This window comes from Sturnira hondurensis, unplaced genomic scaffold (genome assembly GCF_014824575.4).
Source record: "Sturnira hondurensis isolate 20B ecotype Veracruz unplaced genomic scaffold, ASM1482457v3 Scaffold0004622, whole genome shotgun sequence".
NCBI lineage: Eukaryota > Metazoa > Chordata > Mammalia > Chiroptera > Phyllostomidae > Sturnira > Sturnira hondurensis.
This window is the reverse complement of record NW_028077253.1, coordinates 635,504-643,398: the sequence shown is the minus strand read 5'-3', so window position 1 is coordinate 643,398 and position 7,895 is coordinate 635,504.

The following is a 7,895-nucleotide window of genomic DNA, read 5'->3' as shown; positions in this document are numbered from 1 at the left end:
AATAAAGGGGTATAAAGTGAAAAATGCCATTAAATTTAACTTGCAAGTAAACCCATCTATTTGCCATGGCTTGATATTCCTATGAAAATGGAAAAAAAGTCAATGTGTACTATTGCAATGATTAGTACAAAGACACCAAGGTGTGACATTGAGGAGTAAAGGAAGTGGAGAACTTTTCCAAAGTAGGATGCCCAAAGTGACAGCACTCATTAATTTGGGGGACATTCTTAGGCTCTAAGATAGTGGTGCTCAAAGTATGGTCCTCAAGAGATCTCAGAGGATCTGCAAAGTCAATACTATTTCATAACACTGCTACTACCATTCCCACAGCGGAAGCCTGTTTCAAGGATGCAGACTTGAGAAAGCAAGGTGCTGTTGAAACCACCTGGATAGCATAAGTGACTGAAGCTCTCATGGACTCTATATAAAATGTTAAGATCCTGGCTTGTGGGTACAGAAATCTACTTGCCTTGCAACACTCAAGACAAGCCGCATATGTAAGTTCCCTGCTCATTAAACCTGCTATCTATCAATGTGCAGTGGTCAGCCTCTTGGTCTCTCCTGACACTCCCTCTGTGGGGGCCAGAGGCCCGTTTATGAACCAACCTAGAGCCACTTTGAGGAAGGGCTACCAGAGTGGTCTACAGGGAGTGAAGGTGGAGAGAGTGCACACAGGCATATCTGGAAGCCTAAAGGAAGAAAAGAAAGGAAAGGCTTGCAGTTATCACAGCCAGATTTGCCCTTTTCTTTACCCCATGTCTAAGAATAAGCAATTATCTTGTTGAAGATGACCCCACAAGCCCTAGGGAGAAAGTGATCGGAAGTGTCCTGGTTGGATTGTTGTGAAAGCTACACCAGTAGGAGAATGGTATGGAGAGTGAGGTCAACTAAAGTTTGGGAAAAGGGAATAAATACCATCTGGGAAGAAAGCTAGGGGAAAATGAAGCAAAAACAACACCAAGAGTAGAGAGAGGAAGAAGACACGTGCAACAAAAAAGCAGAACTATCACAGACTACAAATCAACAATGAAAAGGAAGAGAGGAAGGTGTACCTGGAAATCTATTTTTATGAGTCCGATTTCTAGTACTGCTGGCATTGTTTATTAAACTTCCTTGGTATGGATCCCTGCTGTAACAGCAATTTCCCTAGAATTATCAAACTGAGTTTTGTGGATTTTTAACACACCAGATAACTGAAAAAAAAAATTTAGGAGGTCATTTGCTGTGGAGGAAAATAAAGCTGATGTGTCACGTTAAAATAGTACTTCACCACGCTGTTCAAACCTGTCACTAGTTGGATAGGATGATGCAGAGAAAGCACTTTGGCTGATAGACAGCCTCTCTCTGCCATCCACGTCTATCATTCAAGGCCTTCTTGACAGTCGCTCGTTGAGGTCCAGGTGGTGTTTCCACAGTGGACCAGGGATAGACCTTGATTTTAGAAAAACAGCTACGGATTTAGTCTTGAAAAATCATGGATGCAGAGTTTTCTCGCATGCTCTCAGTGACTCTGACTACTAGGTATTCCCAATTTCAACTGATACCATCTAGCATCTTTAGCAAGTCTGACCTCCACTATCCTACCTATGTAGACAATCACCAAGTTTTGGCCATTAAACTGGATAATAATTTGACTGCATTCTGTGGCTCCAAGGTATATATATAGTATATTTTAGCACATGTCATATTTCCTTGTAATTATTGACACGTAACATCTTTACTATAGCATATTTTTCATGAAGATAAGAATGGCTGCACACAGGAAGATCCCCCATAGTCAGTCACTTTTGCTCAAATACCTCCAGTCACAATGACTCAGCAAACCACTTAGAAGTGGATTTGGCTTCTTTAGATGTAGTAAGTTTTCTGGTGGGACCAGACGAGGTAATTAATTCCTAAGATCCCTTCAATCCACTGAAGCAAAGTCAAAAAAAGGTGTATCCTTTTTACGTACATTCCCCTTATCCACAGTGTTAAATCTGCTACTCTCTTATTCAGTGTGCTACACGGGATATAATAAACCATGTCCTCATGGTATACACTCCGTAAATTTGTGTTGTGAAAGAATGATATCTTGTTGGCAATATCTTCTCTCAAATATAATGCACTTGCTATTTAGTAATCTCATGTATATTTGATTTTACGAAATGAGAATAAGGATTATTTAATACCCACATTTATTTTGATGGTCTTCTATGAGGAAATAGCACCAGAAATAAAATTGGTTAGCAATGACCTCCAGAAATCTTTAATGAGTTAGAATAGAAAAATGAAAAGGAAAAATTAAAGGTTAAAGGTGTTTTTAGACCAGATAATATAAGGCTGCAGGTCAACAGAATACAAGTTTATAAAAAAGAAAACTCATAACCAGAGAGATCTGTTCGCATCGCCATGAATTCAGAAGGCTGTGTATGATCCGTATTCCATATTAAGGTATTTATTTTATCCCCCTGTGATGCAGAGTAACCAGATGTATCACATTTATGTGGAACTTCATGCATTTGACTTGGAATTGCTTTAATCTGATGAAAACAATACTGCAGTTGATTCTTACGAGAGTAAAAATGCTTCACTTAAGAACTTAAAGTACTCATCTCTTCAAGGGGTCAGTGTTTCTTATTCTCATGAACATCTATGATGCCTAAATAATCCTTTCCGTGGTGTAATTTTCTTCATAAGTATAATGGATCAATATCCCCTGTATATCAAAACAGCTGCTCCCAGAAAGAAAATTACTTGAGACAGCTACATCATGAGAGAAGCTAAAGAGACCATAATTTTTCACCCCTCCCTGTAGGCACACCCTTTACAATGTGACTTTGCAATCTCTCTCACTAAAGCAGGCAGAGTCAATTTCCACTCCCCTCGAATCTGGACTTGTCTTGCACTTATTTTGGCCAACAGATCGCAGCAGCAGTAGAACCTGCCAGCTCTGAGCCTGGGTCTCAAGAGACCTTGCATGGTCACGTGTTCTTTCTCACAACCTTAGGACTGACTATCCAGAAAACAAGCCCAGGTTACAGAGCTGGATTATGAGCAACACATGACTCAGCCAACTGCCAGCCGTGTGAGTGATCAGCCAGATCAGCCAGCCCACAGCCAACCTGTAACTGACCACAGACAGATGGTCAAGCCCCAGAAAGATCAGGGAAGCCTAGCCCACACCAAAAACGACCCTGACTAGTGAGCTTATTGTTTTTATCCACTCTATTTTGGGCTGGTTTGTTACATAGCAGTAGATAATCTATAAATGACAATTGTCTGAAAGAGTGTTGTTTAAAATAAGCAACAGCCCTGGCTGCTATAGCTCAGTGGATTGAGAGCAGGCCTGAGAACCAAAGGGTCACTGGTTCAATTCCCAGTCAGGGCACATGCCTGGGTTGCGGGCCAGGTCCCCAGGAAGGGGCACATGAGAGGCAACCATACGTTAATGTTTCTCTTCCTCTCTTTCTCCTTCCCTTCCCATCTCTCTAAAAATAAATGAATAAAATATTTAACAGAAATAAGCAACAAAGAAAATGATGCAATCCAGTAAAGTACGAGAGTGCTGGAGGATTTTTTAAATAACAAACCCCAGTTTCCCCATGTGCAACTGATCGTAGGAATTAGGCATAGTACAACTGATATGGCTATTCATTTTTTAAAAGAGTTAGCAGAGAAATTATCATGGGCAGGGAAAGGATTGAAAGTCTAAAAGTACGGCACCAGAAAAATGAGTAGAAAACAGAAGCTATTGAAGTTGTCATTGTCACCGGCTAAATATCGATGAAGGAAAATGGAAGCTGGAAGTGCAAAAAGCACATACTGAGCATAGGTCTTGACTCTGGGCCATGCTCCCACCACAGAGATTACTGCTCACTTCTTAGCACTGTATTTAGGATGAAATGGCAGATTCTGTAAAGCTGTTAAAGCAATGTCTTAACGTTTTTGCTTCCCAAGCGGTGAGAACTTTCTATTTAAATTGCTATCCCTCACACAAGGGTGGCATTAGCAAACAGCAAAGAAAGAGATCTAGGAAAATTTGCCACCTTGGATTTACTCCCTACCTTTCCAGTTTTGTCTTTTAAAATTGAGGTTTTCAACTCTTGAGATTATCCGTCTTAAACCTACCTGAGTTACATTGTTTAGCTTTAACACAAGATTCACAGTCAAGGCCATTGTCTTTCACATTTGCTCACCCTCCCCACTGCTCCCAATTTGGTTAGCGAGAGACATGAACCAAGAACTGTTTAAAATGCATAGTTCATAAATCTTTTGTTATGGGAACAATTCAATACCCAAACCACATGGCTGCCAACTTCTACTTCTTCACCTTTGTTCTATATTTTGATTTGGGAAGACACAAAGCTAAGAGAACATGATGTATTTCAGGGTGTGGGAGAATATAGCATCCGTTAGAAAATAGGGATAGTCTAATAAAGTGTGATCTGAAGTCTGTTATGAATCTACCTGTCATTTTATTAATTTATTTTGTAGATCTGTAAGCCAAGAAATGAGAAGAATAGATCAAGGTCTTAATGGCCAGGTGCTTTCAAAAAAGGTATAATGCAAAATTAATTACCGTCTCTGATCAGAGCATCTCAGAACAAAAGGCTGAGAGGCGAACACCAGCTGTGTGTGGTTTCAAGTACATTAACTGCTCCTCCACACTTTAGAGCACTGTGCAGAGATCTCTAGCCTTTAAAATAGACAACCCAGGTATCCCGAGGGGAAAGTACTTGCATACAGGTGACACTGTATAAGGAGGGAAGTTCAGTTTGACACCCAGGACAATAGTTCTGAGCTTTCCCCTTACCTACTACCTAAGAAAGTCAGGAGATGGTGCTGGAGTTAAGGAATAAATTAGCTTCTTCAAGGATTATGAACCCCATCTGTAATAAGTACACAAGAAACAGAGTGGCAAAGAGAGGGGCTGGAAAGAGAAGCTTTAGCTTTAAAATGTATTCAGAGTAAAGAAAAAGTTGAAGACTCGACAATATGTATCTGTTAAATCTGGGTGCTGAGTTTTCTTATTTTTCTATCTTCATGTTTGAAATACTTCACAATCATGTACATATAATAAGAAAGAAAATGGAGTGGAAGAATCTATGTCGGCCCACAGCAGAACTAGCTGCCTCCTAGGAGATGTTTAACGAGAATACAAAAAGAGATTTCTGTGTGGAGAGCTAGGCCTATTTTCTGGCCTACTTCTGAATGCCAGGTTTCAGTGAGATTTAGAAAAAGACCTTTATCTGGCAGAATAGCAAGTCTCCTAACTCGAACTCATATTGCCTGTATCTTCTTTAGAGTAGGTCTGTTTCCTGTGGTATGGCCACAAGAACAATAAATTATAACAGCAACGGTGGAGCAAAAACCATTCTCTGGGAGTAAATGAAGTTCTTTTTTTTTTTTTAAGATTTTATTTCTTTATTTATCTTTAGAGGGGAAGGAGAGAGGGAGAGAAACATCAATGTATGGTTGCCTTTTGTGCGTCCCCTGCTGGTAGTTAGCCTGCAAGGAACTGGCCTGCAACCCATGCTTGTGCCCTGACTGGGAATCGAACCGTGAATGTCTGGTTCGCAGGCCCACGCTCAATCCACTGAGCTACGCCAACCAGGGCATAAATGAAGTTCTTATGTGCTTAAGAGCTTGGGCAAGAATCCCTATTGCTCTACCTGATACAGTTGATTCTCTTGTTATCAAAATGAGAAACTTGGTAGTATGACTAACTGGAATGCGAATGAATGCTCTTAACAAAAGTATAAGAAAGCATCTATCTAGATGCTTGCTGAAAAACAGACATCGCGATTAATTCCTTTGGTTTCTTATTCTACCGAGGATTCACATATTTGTCACTTGGAAAATGACCACGCGGTTTTCCTCGCCTCTAAAGGATTTCTTCTTATGATCACATCCTTCGGGTGCCAGCAGTAGTAAACCTGGAACTCTGCCCACTTGGCTGCATTGTATTGCTTACCTAGAGCAACGAGAGACAACTTAGAAAGCCAGGGAAGAGCTGTCCTTCCCATGTGTTTGCTAAACACAAAAGGGCAGGTGAGGAGCATACAGTTCGGTGAGCAAGAGGCCGCCTGCCTTACAAATATGTAGTTAGGAACATTCGAAGGAACAAGGGCCCAGTAGGTGGCTGATCTGCTGCTTCTCTACTCTGTGTGGGCCCTTAAATCCTTTCCTTTGAGCTCCCTAATATAGCTCTTCTAAGGGATAACTATTTAAATAGAAAGCTCCCACTGTTTGGCAAGTCAAAAAGCATCAGTTCAGTGTTCTAACAGCTCTACAGCAGCTCTGAAAACACAGAGGAGATGGGTGAGCAGGAATCCCCAAAATAGTCCATTTGATCTACCAGAAGTCACTTAGTTACAGTGCTGCAATTGAGAAGGGAAAAGTCTTTCCTCTGGCCACTCCTTTTCATCATTAACATCCTCAGAGATACCCAAGTAATAAGTTACCTTAGAGACACTCTGCTTTTTGCACACCTGCAAGTAGGACTTCCCAGTGATCCCATCCTATAGCAGGGCATTTATTTATGTTCCAAGTAAAGTACTACGCGCTGCCACGCAAGCAATAGGAGAAACCGTACTTCATTCACGGTGACATGATTATTCTAAAGAAAGGCTGGAAAGTATGCTAGAATCGGTCTTTAAATATTCTTCGTATTGAGAAATTAGCTCAATACAAATGATTGGGTTAGGTTGTTTGGGAACTAGAAAAGAAGTGTAAGGAATTGGGGGGGGGAACAACATAGACAACACATAGAAAACAGCTACACAAATAATAAGTATATGGTTTAGGACTCAGCTAGGTTATGGATTATAAATTCAGAGTTCAGATAAAGGAGAAATTACTGAGGGGCAAAAAGAAGGCTCATGGAGTTGATGACAGAAGATTTGAGGTTTGATGTAAGTACCAGGACAGGCCTTCATAAGATGGGAGTAAGCCTAAGGTAATGGTGGGGGAAATGGGTTGTAGGAAGAAAAGGGCAAAACCAGCCAGCTGGCACAGAAGATGAAATGAGCTTGGTCTGTGGGGGACGGGAGTGTGCTGGGGAGTTGTGGGTAGTGGAAAAGGGAGGAGTGAGGACTGATGCCTGAGAGTTGGCCTGACTCAGTCATAGTTGTCTAAGTTTTGGATAAAAACACCGTGGGAGCCCTGACCAGCTTGGCCCAGTGGGTTGGGCATCTTCCTGCAGTGCAAAGGATCGCAGGTTGGATTCCGGGTCAGGGCACATGCCTGGGTTGCAGGTCAGGTCCCTGGATGAGGCTGTGTGCGAGGCAACCAATCAATGTTTCTCTCCCTTTCTCTATCCCTTCCCCTCTCTCTGAAGATAAAAAAAAATAAAGTCTCTAAAAAAACAGACAAAAAGCAAAATACAGTGCGCTTTCAACAAAAGTAATGCTGTAGTAAAAGGAGATGTAAGTTTTGGAAGTGTCTTCACCTTTCGATAAATAAAATGGATAGTTGCAAAGAGCAGAAAGTAAACATGTGGCATCATGTGTGGTTTAAAGTGTGATTTTCCCATTTGTCTCAGGTGTAGTAATGGAAAAAAAGAGAACCATTTTATCTCTAAATCTACTGTAAATATTCACAAATAACTGAAAAGTACTAAAGGAGAATAAAATCAAGGATAGGGAAATGGATCAGGAGAAAGTGACATGTACAAATTTTTTAAATTTGACCCTATTATCTAAACTCTTCCTAAAATATACGAAATGTTCCAATGATATTTTTTTGCCCTTACATAGTTGAAGGGAAACAGCTTAAGCCTGTGCCTTGTGGTGACAGGACATCACAGCAAGAAATCAAAGAAGTGCCAAATGTCCCCAGTGCTATTTGACACTAAAGAATTTCTAAATGCAGCCTCAAAGGGTTTTTTGTCCCTCCCCCCATACTGCTTGTTA